Consider the following 12,500-nt stretch of genomic DNA (forward strand, 5'->3'; position numbering starts at 1 on the left):
GGCGTGGTTAAAGTTTCATAGGCCGCGGCTCATACAGCATTATACCGAGACCACCCAAAAATAGATCTCTTTTCGGTGGCCTTGATTGTAAGCTGTAGAGGCTGTACAGAAAACTCGAAAGCGCCGAGGGTATAAAGGAGTAATATGATTATAAAGCTTGGTCTTACCTTTTGAACTCTATACAGAATTTAGGCCAAGGGCCAAGGGCTGGGACCTCTGAGGTCATTCAGCACTGAAGCGGAAATTGACAGGAAACACTTACGGAAAATATATATATATATATATATATATATATATATATATATATATATATATATATATATATATATATATATATATATATACAGTATATATATAGTCAAAACACGCCTGAATGAAAACGCTATTGTGATATCACAATTCCTGAAAACTTCTAAAATCCAACGAAAAAAAAAATCACCCCGGATAATAACAGAGCCAGAAAAAGTATCCGAAAAAGTATTAGAAACAAAAAAGAGTATTCAAAAATGACTCAGATTTTCTGTTGATACAAATTAGGGCCAATTACCTCAGCAATTATAAACAAAAAATCGAGAGGGGAAATAAAAGTCATAAATATGCAAAATGTTCTACACAAACTTTTGACGAGGCTCTGCAATTCCCGCACCCGACAAGCCACGACTTCTCATTCTTAATTTAATTAGCATGAAGCTCTTTTTATTTTACATTTTCATTTACATACAGACTTTGGAATTCTCTCACTCTCCTTCGTTCCCCTGAGTGAGAAAGTGAGATGGTTTTCCAATTTCATTTGCATTACTGACTTTGGAATTCTCTCTCTCTCTACTTTGTTCCCTCGAGTGGGGAAAATGTGATACGTTAATTCCCTTATTTAATCTTCCTAGAAATTAAGTTCATTTACTTATTCTCATTAAAGAGTAAAATGCTACATTATCAATATTAATTATTTATTCAGACTTATTCTATTTCTCATTTCCAATCATATTTATCACATATATCAAAATTATTCAGTCAATCTCTCACTCATTGTTTCTGTCAATTCAATCTCTCTCTCTCTCTCTCTCTCTCTCTCTCTCTCTCTCTCTCTCTCTCTCTCTCTCTCTCTCTCTCTACTTCTTCTCCTTCTTCATCAATTCTCAAACATCAGTCACTGCTCTTAAAAAAAAGAAAAAAGAGAAAAAAAAGCTAATTTCTTTCCATATTCTAAACCCCTGACATCATTATCTCCCCTTCCAATTCTTCTAAGACTTTTCTAATTCCTCCTTTACGCACCTGTGGCCGTCATTCCCCAACTCCCAACCCCCCACCCCAACAACAGTCCTCCGCCCCCTCCACCCACAAACCTCTTGAGAACCCGTTCATACTCCCACGATAAGTCTTACCTGTTTCTTATTTCCTAAATCTTTCTTAATAATAATAATAATAATAATAATAATAATAATAATAATAATAATAATAATAATAATAATAATAATGTCTGTTGAAAAAAGGTTGATAAAATCAAAGGTTGGTTAAAAAAGGTCGGTTACAAACAAGTCTGTTAAAAAAGGTCTGCTGAAAAGGACGCTTAGAAAAATTTCGGTTAAAAAAGTGTCACTAAAAAGTCTGTTAAAAAGGTCGCTTAAAAAAAAGTCTGTTGAAACATGTCGGTCACAAAAAAGTCTGTTCAAAAAAGGTCTGTTAAAAAGGTCGCTTTTGTTAAAAAAAAAAAAAGGGTCGGTTAAAATTTGGTTAAAAAAGTCTTTAAAAAAGGTCGGTTAAAAAAGTCGGTGAAAAAACAGTCTGTTAAAAAATGGTCGGTTAAAAGAGTCGGTTACAAAAAGGTCGGTTTAAAAAAAGGTCGGTTAAAAGAGTCGGTGAAAAAACAGTCTGTTAAAAAAAGGTCGGTTAAAAGAGTCGGTGAAAAAACAGTCTGTTCAAAAAAGGTCGGTTAAAAGAGTCGGTTACAAAACAGTCTGTTAAAAAAAGCCGGTTAAAAAAATCGGTTGACTAAAAAATGTTAAAAAAAGGGTCGGTTAAAAAAGTCTGTTAAAAAAAGTCTGTTAAAAAAAGTCTGTTAAAATATTTGGTTAAAAAAGTCTGTTGAAAAAGGCCGGTTAAAAAAAAGTCGGTTGAAAAAAATTGGTTACAAAAAAGTCGGTTAAATAAAGTGTTAAAAAAATGTCGGTTAAAAAATGTTACAAAAAGGTCGGTTAAAAAAATGTCGGTTAAAAATGTCTGTTAAGAAAAGGTCGGTTAAAAAAGTCAGTCAAAAAAAGTCTGGTTAAAAAAAACGATTAACAAAATCCATTTTTTCTCTCAAACACATCATCATACACGGGAGCCCAAAATACCAGTCTTTTTCATATTTTTTTTGTAGCATCAACTGGGAATCGATGTTACCCTTATAATTACGAGGGGAGGAGGAGGAGGAGGGTTAATTACTTTCTAATTAGGGAGCCACTCGCTGCTAGGCTCATTACCGTTTCGATAACAGGTGTTCTGATGATGAGCTTATGAGAGAAATATTGCTCTACGAGAATGAGAGAGAGAGAGAGAGAGAGAGAGAGAGAGAGAGAGAGAGAGAGAGAGAGAGGAGGGACGATGGTGGATGAATGAATGGTGTTTATGAGAGAGAGAGAGAGAGAGAATACGGGAGCGATGGTGGAGGAATGAACGGGGTTTATGAGAGAGAGAGAGAGAGAGAGAGAGAGAGAGAGAGAATACAAGAGCGATGGTGGATGAATGAATGGGGTTTATGAGAGAGAGAGAGAGAGAGAAAGAGAGAGAGAGAGAGAGAGAGAGAGAGACGCGTGGCGATGGTGGATGAATGAAGGAGTTTATGAGAGAGAGAGAGAGAGAGAGAGAGAGAGAGAGAGAGAGAGAGACGGGGCGTTGGTGGATGAATGAATGGGGTTTATGAGAGAGAGAGAGAGAGAGAGAGACGAGGGGCGATGGTGGATGAATGAATGGGGTTAATGAGAGAGAGAGAGAGAGAGAGAGAGAGAGAGAGAGAGAGAGAGAGAGAGAGAGAGAGAGAGAGAGAGACGGGCGATGGTGGATAAATGGAGAGAGACCAGGAATACAAATAACTACCGTAAACAACAAAACTTCCACAAACCAAGTTGCATCAAACGAGAACCCAATACGTCCCCTCGACACGGAAGTCGCCCACACCTCATCGCCCAATCCATCCGGGGTGATTCCGGCAATTGATTGGGCGGCCTTGGGACCCAAACGACCCCATTTCCTCGAATTTGGGGAACTGGCCCACCCGCCCGCCGGCCCGGGACCCACCCGTATTCAGAAACCGAATTTTGGTGACTTGTAATAGCTGTCTCCCATTCCTTTAATGATATAATTGGTAATTACAGGAATTTCTATATTATTATTATTATTATTATTATTATTATTATTATTATTATTATTATTATTAATCAGAAACCGAATTTTGGTAACTTGTAATAGCTGTCACTATTCTTTTAATGATATAGGCTAATTGGTAATTACATGAATTTCATTATTATTATTATTATTATTATTATTATTATTATTATTATTATTATTATTACTCAGAAGGTAAACTGGTGACTTGTAATAATTGTCGCTATTCTTTTAATGATGTAATTGGTCATTATGTATATTTCTTTTATTATTATTATTATTATTATTATTATTATTATTATTATTATTATTATTATTATTATTATTATTAGTAGTAGTAGTAGTAGTAGTAGTAGTAGTAGTAGTAGTAGTAGTAGTATCACTCGACTTCCCAAAGGCTTCCCTGGAAGTATTTGCTTTGCATTCAGAAGCAGGAATTGCAGCCAAGCTAAAACAGTTTATAATTCCCCACGTAGAATTCAGCTCTGCAATGCTGTCTAATCCCCCTAATCCCCATTAATCCTTCTTGGGGACATAATTCCCCCCCCCCAACACACACACAAGGGAATGTGGCTGCAGGAGCTGATTTGTGTGTAGGAATGATCAAGGTCGTTCAGTTGCCCAATTTCTCATGAAAATTACTGGTTTCCTCTAATATAATAATAATAATAATAATAATAATAATAATAATAATAATAATAATAATAATAATAATAATAATAATAATAATAATAAATAATGCTTTGGGAAGACTTTTGAAATAATAATAATAATAATAATAATAATAATAATAATAATAATAATAATAATAATAATAATAATAATAATAATAATTTTTAAAATCTAATAGTAATAATACTGATAAGAATAATAATAAAAATTTAGAATAATAATAATAATAATAATAATAATAATAATAATAATAATAATAATAATAATAATAATAATATATCTGACGTCAGAGACAAAACATCACTGTCCTTTCCGAAAGAGTAACCTCACATCAAAGATAACACATCGAACATCATCTCGCAAACAAAAAATCACATCATGGCGCATCCTACTCAGCCGAAACATCACGTAACATCAAATGATATGTGAAAGGCATCGCTGGAACGTGGCAGTAATTACTGAAGAAGAAGAAGAAGAAGAAGAAGAAGAAGAAGAAGAAGAAGAAGAAGAAGAAGAAGAAGAAGGTAAATGAATCGGCAAAAAAAGAACTGCGACAGAGAGAGAGAGAGATAGAGAGAGAGAGAGAGTATAAACAGTCTTATATCAAATATATTTGAGAGAGAGTGAGCATATAATTAACTTTAATTGACAGACTTATTAGAGAGAGAGAGAGAGAGAGAGAGAGAGAGAGAGAGAGAGAGAGAGAGAGAGAGAGAGAGAGCTGATGAGGAGGGGGGCCAACTCTGACCTCCAATTCCCCCGAAAATAACGAACTCACTGTTCTTATCAACATGAAATATTGCCGGATTCAAATATTGCCGGATCAAAGAATTGCCCGAATAAAATATTGCCGGATTAACGAGACGGACGCCAACGCAGTCCGCCCGCCCGCCCGCCTGATGAAGTCTGATCGCCCATTACGGATTTAATGGGCATTTATGACGTCATTCGTTGTTTTGTTGAGGACTGATGACGCTGGGTGTCACTGCACGTGATAGGATACAAAGATATAAATATAATAATTACGATCTTTTTGAGATTATTTTTCTTATTATTATTAGGTGGAGATATTGAATTAAAAGTGTTGTTGTTATTATTATTATTATTATTATTATTATTATTATTATTATTATTATTATTATTGGGGCCCCTCTCCAACTTTTGAAAAGGGAGATTTTCGCCTGATCAGCTTTAAAATACTCCCCCTTTTTCCCCAAAAAGGAGTGGGGAGTTGTTGAACTACAATTTTTTTATGCATATTACTCTATTCCCGATCGTAAGTACTTCATCTCATACAAAATTCAACTTTGTATCTTGAAATATAAAAAAAAAATTAGAGCAGGTTGAATTTCCAAAACTTTGATGGCTTATAACTCAAAAAAAACATTTTGTAGCGAGAGACCTCATATATATATATACATATATATATATATATATACACACACACATATATATATATATATATATATATATATATATAGAGAGAGAGAGAGAGAGAGAGAGAGAGAGAGAGAGAGAGAGAGAGAGAGAGAGAGAGAGAGAGAGAGAGATCCGCAATGTCAACGAACCAAAAAATATATAACATCAACCACTCGCTTCGGCATTCCAACACCTTCTCAAAAATAAAAATAAATAAAATAAACAAAATTCACAAGCACAGCTCCTCTTCCCCCGCCCCCGCCCCCAACCAAACAACCAGGACACCATCTCCGCCCCCGCCCAAAGGGGTCCTCGGCTCCAGAACTTCCGCCGAATCCTTCTTGGAGCGGTTTTCCAAAGCGCCTTTGCTTGGAAAAATCAACTGAAAGCGAGAGAGCGAGAGGAGAGTGACTTGGAGCCATTCCCTGGCGGCGCTGCCTTCACGCCACGCCTAAGTATGGAGAGAGAGAGAGAGAGAGAGAGAGAGAGAGAGAGAGAGAGAGAGAGAGAGAAGCTTGGGATAAAACATTTTTGAGTGAGGGGAAACATAGAATTTGAGAGAAAGGAAGCAATGACACAATTATGAGAGAGAGAGAGAGAGAGAGAGAGAGAGAGAGAGAGAGAGAGAGAGAGAGAGAGAGAGCTTACTTTCGCGGGCCTGTGTCATACCTCGGAGGCTTCCCGTGTGCTTTCTTTTGTGTTCCTTTCGCGCGTCGGGAATAAATTCAGGAATTCTCTCAAAAATAATGCCGCCTCAGAAGAAGAAAAAGAAGAAGAAGAGGAAGAAGGAGGAGAAGCAGGAGAGGGAAGAAGAAGAAGAAGAAGAAGAAGAAGAAGAAGAAGAAGAAGAAGAAGAAGAAGAAGGAGGAGGAGAAGGAGGAGGAGGAGGAGGGGAGGGAAAGAAGAAGAAGAAGAAGAAAAAGAAGAAGAAGAAAAATAAAAATAAGAATAAAAATAAGAAGAAGAAGGAGAAGGAGGAGGAGGAGGAGGAAGAGGAAAGAAGAATAACAATAAGAAGAAGAAGAAGAAGAAGAAGAAGAAGACTCCTCCACGAGGGATTGAAGGAGGATCCTTGGGCGTCTCAAGGCAGAGGACTGAGAGGCACTCCTCAAAGTCTCGAGTGCCAACTACCAACGAGACTTCAAAGGGGCATCCTCACCTGCATGGCACTTTCTCTCTCTCTCTCATTTGAAGCTGTTTATTCATTATATATATTTTCCGAATCCGATAGAAGATATTTATTTATATGATAATTAAGTTATTTCTTTATTATTTCATTTTTTTATTTATATATTAATTTACTTTTTACATATTTATGTCTTATTTAATAAATAAATTATTTTATTGACTAATTTATTTATTTCTCTGTTTATTTGTTCATCAATTTTTTTTTTACCTATTTAGTTTATATATCTATTTATAAAGTTATGTATTTATATATTTATTGACACATTCATATATTTGATTTTATATTTATATTTATATATTTGTATTTATATATTACTTACTAATATATATATATATATATATATATATATATATATATATATATATATATATATATATATTTTTTTTTTTTTTTTTTTTTTTTTTTTTTTTTTTTTACTATTTTATCTCTCTCTATATTTATCTTTTTAGAACACGGAAAGAGTAAGAGGAAGAGAAAACAACGAGTAAACGAGTAAACAGGTAAAAAATGCGTCGAAGCTTCTTCGGCGCAATCGAGTTTTCTGTACAGCCGCTACAGCGTATAATCAAGGCCACCGACAACAGTTTTATCTTTAGGCAGTCTCCGTATAATGCTGTATGAGCCGTGACCCATGAAACTTTAACAACGGCCCGGTGGTGGCCCATCCTATACCGTTGCCAGAAGCACGATTATGGCTGACTTTATAGCCTTAAAAAAAATGAAAACTACTGAGGCTAGAGGGCTGCAATTTGGTATGTTTGATGACTGGAGGGTGGATGACCAACATACCAATTTGCAGCCCTCTAGCCTTAGTAGTTTTTAAAATCTGAGGGCGGACAGAATAAAGTGCGGAAGGACAGACATAGCCGGCACAATAGTTTTCCTTTACAGAAAACTAAAAAAACGAGAGAACAAGAAAAAAGTGGAATTATAATCTTGAGCATTGGTTATTTGCAACGTCCAAAATCCCTAATCCCCAATCCCCCCTCCCCCAATCTGTTCGGTTCCCCGCCCCCTGGGGAGTTTCCCATTTTAAGTAACAAAATACCCACCCACACCAGAGGCCCGGGGATTTGGCCGGATCTATTCTTTCCCCAGCGCCTGGGGAATTAAGACGAATAGATTCGGCCCTGGCCAAAATCGAGAGAGAGAGAGAGAGATAGAGAGAGAGAGAGATCTAACTTGTTTTCACTCCCCCAGCGTCTCCTGGGAGATACAGGGTGCAGAAAAATACAGGGGGGGGGGGCCTTCGTTACAGAATACAGCCCAGCTGTGAGGAAGAATCTTTTCGTTTTAGCATTCTATGGAATTTTATGGAAAGAGGAAATACGTAATTTCGTAGGCCTTGAATAGTTTTTCACTCCCAGGCTTCTCCTGAGGGTTACAGGATACAGAAAAATACAGGGGGTCTTCGCTACAAAATATAGCGAGCTGTGAGGATGAATATTTTTGTTTTAGCATTCTACGGAGTTCTATGGAGCCTCGATGGCTCAGTCGGTAGAGCAGCAGCCTAGGACTTCGTAGAGGTCCGTGGCGCGGGTTCAAATCCGCAGCCGACTGGTCAGAGAGGACACTTTGCTATCCGTGTAGACACCCCGGGATTACGTATGTAATCAACGGATAGGTTTGCTGAAAGCAAATGGGTGTTACAGACTAATACACACATAAACAAAGCCACTCCAACATCTTCTAAAAACGTAACAGACACCTCACACGTCTCGAACTGTCGACCTACCCGCCGTTCTCCTCGCTGCTGGGAGAAAGGGAGCTGAGGATTGGTACGATACACGTACACATCATTACCGGGGTCTAAGCGATGTCAGGCAGGGCAGCCGATCGAGGCTACGGCCTACCCCAACGTCAAATCAAAGTCCTTCGAAAAGAAGGCATCGTGCTTACCCCATATAAAAATGGGAAAAAGCACGTTAAAACGAAGAAGAAGATTCTACGGAGTTCTATGGAAAGAGGAAATATGTAGTTTCATTCTCCTTCAACAGTTTGTTTTCACTCCCCCGAATCTCTCAGAGATACAGGGAACAGAAAAATACAGAAAAATACAGAGGGCTTTCGTTACAAAATACAGCGAGCTGTGAGGAAGAATCTTATTGCTTTAGCATTCTGCGGAATTCTATGGAAAGAGGGAATAAGTCGTTTCACGGGCCTAAGTTTTCGTTTTGTCGACAAATCCTATGTCCCTGAATAATAATAATAATAATAATAATAATAATAATAATAATAATAATAATAATAATAATAATAATAATAATAATAATAATTTTTCAAAATCAAGAAGAAAGTATCACTTATTGATGTGGCAATACCTTGGGACACCAGAGTAGATGAGAAAGAAAGAGAAAAAATTGATAAGTATCAAGACCTGAAAATCGAAATAAGAGGGATATGGGACACGCCAGTCGAAACTGTACCCATAATCATAGGAACATTAGGCACGATCCCAAGATCCCTGAAAAGGAATCTGGCAAAACTAGATGCCGAAGTAGCTCCAGGACTCACGCAGAAGAGTGTGCTACTAGATAAGTGATGGACTTTAGCCTAAGGAGGCAGGATGCAACCCGGAACCCCACACTATAAAAACCACCCAGTCGAATAGGATGACTGTGATAGACCAAAAAAAAAAAAATAGTAATAATAATAATAATAATAATAATAATAATAATAATAATAATAATAATAATAATAATAATAATAATAGCTTTTTCCGCATGTTCTGAATAATAATAATAATAATAATAATAATAATAATAATAATAATAATAATAATAATAATAATAATTAATAATAACTTTTTCGCCATCAGTTAACATTCAACAGTATTCATTCGAGACTCAAAATACATATTCTAATGGAAATTTAATCCTGTATACAATTTAGATTGTCTGTCGACAATCCAGGCACAATTCAGATACCTGGATGTAATTTATAAATTTAAAACGAAATGAGTGTCCTTCATGAATAGTGAAACACTTCAGTACACATGACAATCGAGAATTCACAATACTGAATTATTAACTGACAAATCTATTATTATTATTATTATTATTATTATTATTATTATTATTATTATTATTATTATTATTCGGGAGGCAAAACCCTATTCATATTGAACAACCCTACTTCAAGCTTTCAAAGAATATTATGGTGTTCATTTGAAAGAGGTTAACAGAAGAGAATAGGAAATACAGAAAATAGAGATGATCAGTTTTTAGTAAAAAAAAAAGATATATTGATAAATAAACAAATAAAGACAGATATTTCAATACGGTAATGAAAAATATAACAAAACAATTTATCCCAATAAATGTCGGGGTTGTTATAATTTGTCAATTTCCATTGCAATTAAACCCCGCCCCCCCCCTTAAAAAAAAACTGTTCCTTTGACCCAGAAGAGCAAAGATTACCTGATATAAAAATCTGGAAAAAAAAATATCTGGCCTGTTTTTCGAGCGAGTTTGAACCAGCACTGTAACAAAAAAAAAAAAAAAAAAAAAGAGAAACTACGATTTCAGTTATTTTTCTGTTCCCTTTTTTTTTTATTTTTTGGCCCGGGTCTGATGTCTTTCAGGAATACAGGAACGAGGCAAAGCTGGAATACTTCGGATTCTGCGAAAAAAAAAATTCTTGCTGACTTTGTTTGCTCTTTCGCAAGTAGAAAAAAAAATAAATTTTTTTACGTGCATTGTCAATATTTTTTTTTCATGATCTTAATGTTATCTTTTTTTTAATGTATGGAGATTCTATTAGGTGGAAGTTAGCTAATTAGGTCAAGTCTTATATTTGGTTTTATGTACATACCCAGGTCCACCTGTAGATCCCCAGGCCCACCTGTAGATCCCCAGGTACACCTGTAGATCCCCGGGTCAACCTGTAGATCCCCAGGTCCACCTGGAACCCCAGGTCCACCTGTAGATCCCCAGGTCAACCTGTAGATCCCCAGGTACACCTGCAGATCCCCAGGTCCAACTGTAGATCCCCATGTCCACCTGTAGATCCCCAGGTACACCTGTACATACCCAGATCCACCTGTAGATCCCCAGGTACACCTATAAATCCCCAGGTCAACCTGGAACCCCAGGTCAACCTGGAACCCCAGGTCCACCTGTAGATCCCCAGGTACACCTGTACATACCCAGATCCACCTGTAGATCCCCAGGTACACCTGTAGATCCCCAGGTCAACCTGGAACCCCAGGTCAACCTGGAACCCCAGGTCCACCTGTAGATCCCCAGGTCCACCTGTAGATCCCCAGGTCAACCTGTAGATCCCCAGGTCCACCTGTAGATCCCCAGGTCAACCTGTAGATCTCCAGGTCAACCTGGAACCCCAGGTCAACCTGTAGATCCCCAGGTCCACCTGTAGATCCCCAGGTCAACCTGGAACCCCAGGTACACCTGCAGATCCCCAGGTCCACCTGCAGATCCCCAGGTACACCCGCCGATAACCAAATGATTATGAAATGAAATCAAAGAAAACGATTTTCTTCAGGTTTTGAGGGGAGACTTACCTAATAGTGAAGATGTTCCTGAGTCCTTAATTTAATCCACTGGGTCTTCCAGCTGTTGCTGACTCTAAATCAGTAGCCGGAAAGCCCTGCAAAGAAGAAATGTCAGCATTAGGATTTTAAAAGGCAAATAATTCTTCAAACTTAGTACCCAAAAAAATAGCCTGGAAAGAAGAAATACCAGAATTAGATTTTTAAAAGGAAAATACGACTTTATGGAAAGATACCGAAATGATTCAATAGCTCACTCTCAATAGTGTATTGAAACTGTGTCTTCTAAGTTTCTTCAAGTGAAATACTGCAAAGGATGAAAGTAAAAAGAAAAGGAGAGAGAAAAAATAGAATCAGTGAAAATAAAAAACGAAGAGAAAAATAACAAGAAAAATTGAAAAAGAAAAAAGAAAAATGAACAAGAAAAAATTGAAAAGAATTGAAAAGGAAAAATTAACAAGAAAAACTGAAAAGAAAATATTAGAAAAAATGAAAAGAAAAATGAAAAAGAAAAAGTCAAAATTAAAACATGATAAGGAACAATGAAGAAAAATGAAAAAATGAAAACATTAAAATAGGTAAAGAAAAATGAAAATAAAAATAAAAACAATATAAAAATAAATAAATGGAAAAAGAATATATGAAAAGTAAAAACATATTAAAAAGAAAAAATAAAACAGAAAAATTAATACGAAAAATAAAAAATAAAAAAGTACAGAAAAAATTTAAATAAGAAAAAAAATTACAGAAAAAATGAAACGAAAAATAAATGGAAAAGAAAACATCAAAAATGAAAGAAAAAAAATATTAAGGAGAAAAAATAAAAAAGAAAAAAATTAAGAATCCGAAAATCAAAAAAATATAAAATGAAAAAAATAAAAAAATAAAAATAAATGGAAAAGAATATATGAAAAAGGAGCGAAAACAGATATTAAGAAAAAATAGAGGAGAGGAAAAATTAAGAATGCAAAACGAGACGAAAGCTCAATAGCCAGGGGCGGGGAGACGAGACCGACTCCTCAGGTCCTCCAAAAATAAACATTCGGCCTCGAAAACTGCAAAAAAAAAAAAAAAAAGGCCAGAAGATCTAAGTTGCACATTGCATGACACTTAATCGTGATCCATGGCGGCAGCAACGAGGCCATTAATCATTAATCAACCTCAATTGAGGGGAAAACTCGAGCAATAATCATCCTGGACTCCTAAAAAAAAAAAAAAAGTTGGAATCTCAAAAAAAAAAAAAGTCTGAATCTAAAAAAAAAAAAATAAGAAGAAAGTCGGAACTGCTTCGTCAGGAGAAATGGACGGGGGTGGGGGTGGGGGAGAGTTAAACTTCGCCTGGCTCCC

General features: G+C 36.1%; 1 protein-coding gene across 4 annotated transcripts in view; it reads right to left on the minus strand.

Annotated features, from left to right (window-relative positions):
- LOC136834854 (uncharacterized) overlaps window positions 1-12,500 on the minus strand; it is a 175,857-nt gene that overhangs the window by 107,015 nt on the left and 56,342 nt on the right. For all 4 annotated transcript variants that reach the window (XM_067097646.1, XM_067097645.1, XM_067097642.1 and 1 more), the window contains exon 2: window positions 11,166-11,251. The gene's annotated coding sequence lies outside the window, so the exon portion shown is untranslated. The remainder of the gene's footprint in view (window positions 1-11,165; window positions 11,252-12,500) is intronic.

Source organism: Macrobrachium rosenbergii, chromosome 54, assembly GCF_040412425.1.
Source record: "Macrobrachium rosenbergii isolate ZJJX-2024 chromosome 54, ASM4041242v1, whole genome shotgun sequence".
NCBI lineage: Eukaryota > Metazoa > Arthropoda > Malacostraca > Decapoda > Palaemonidae > Macrobrachium > Macrobrachium rosenbergii.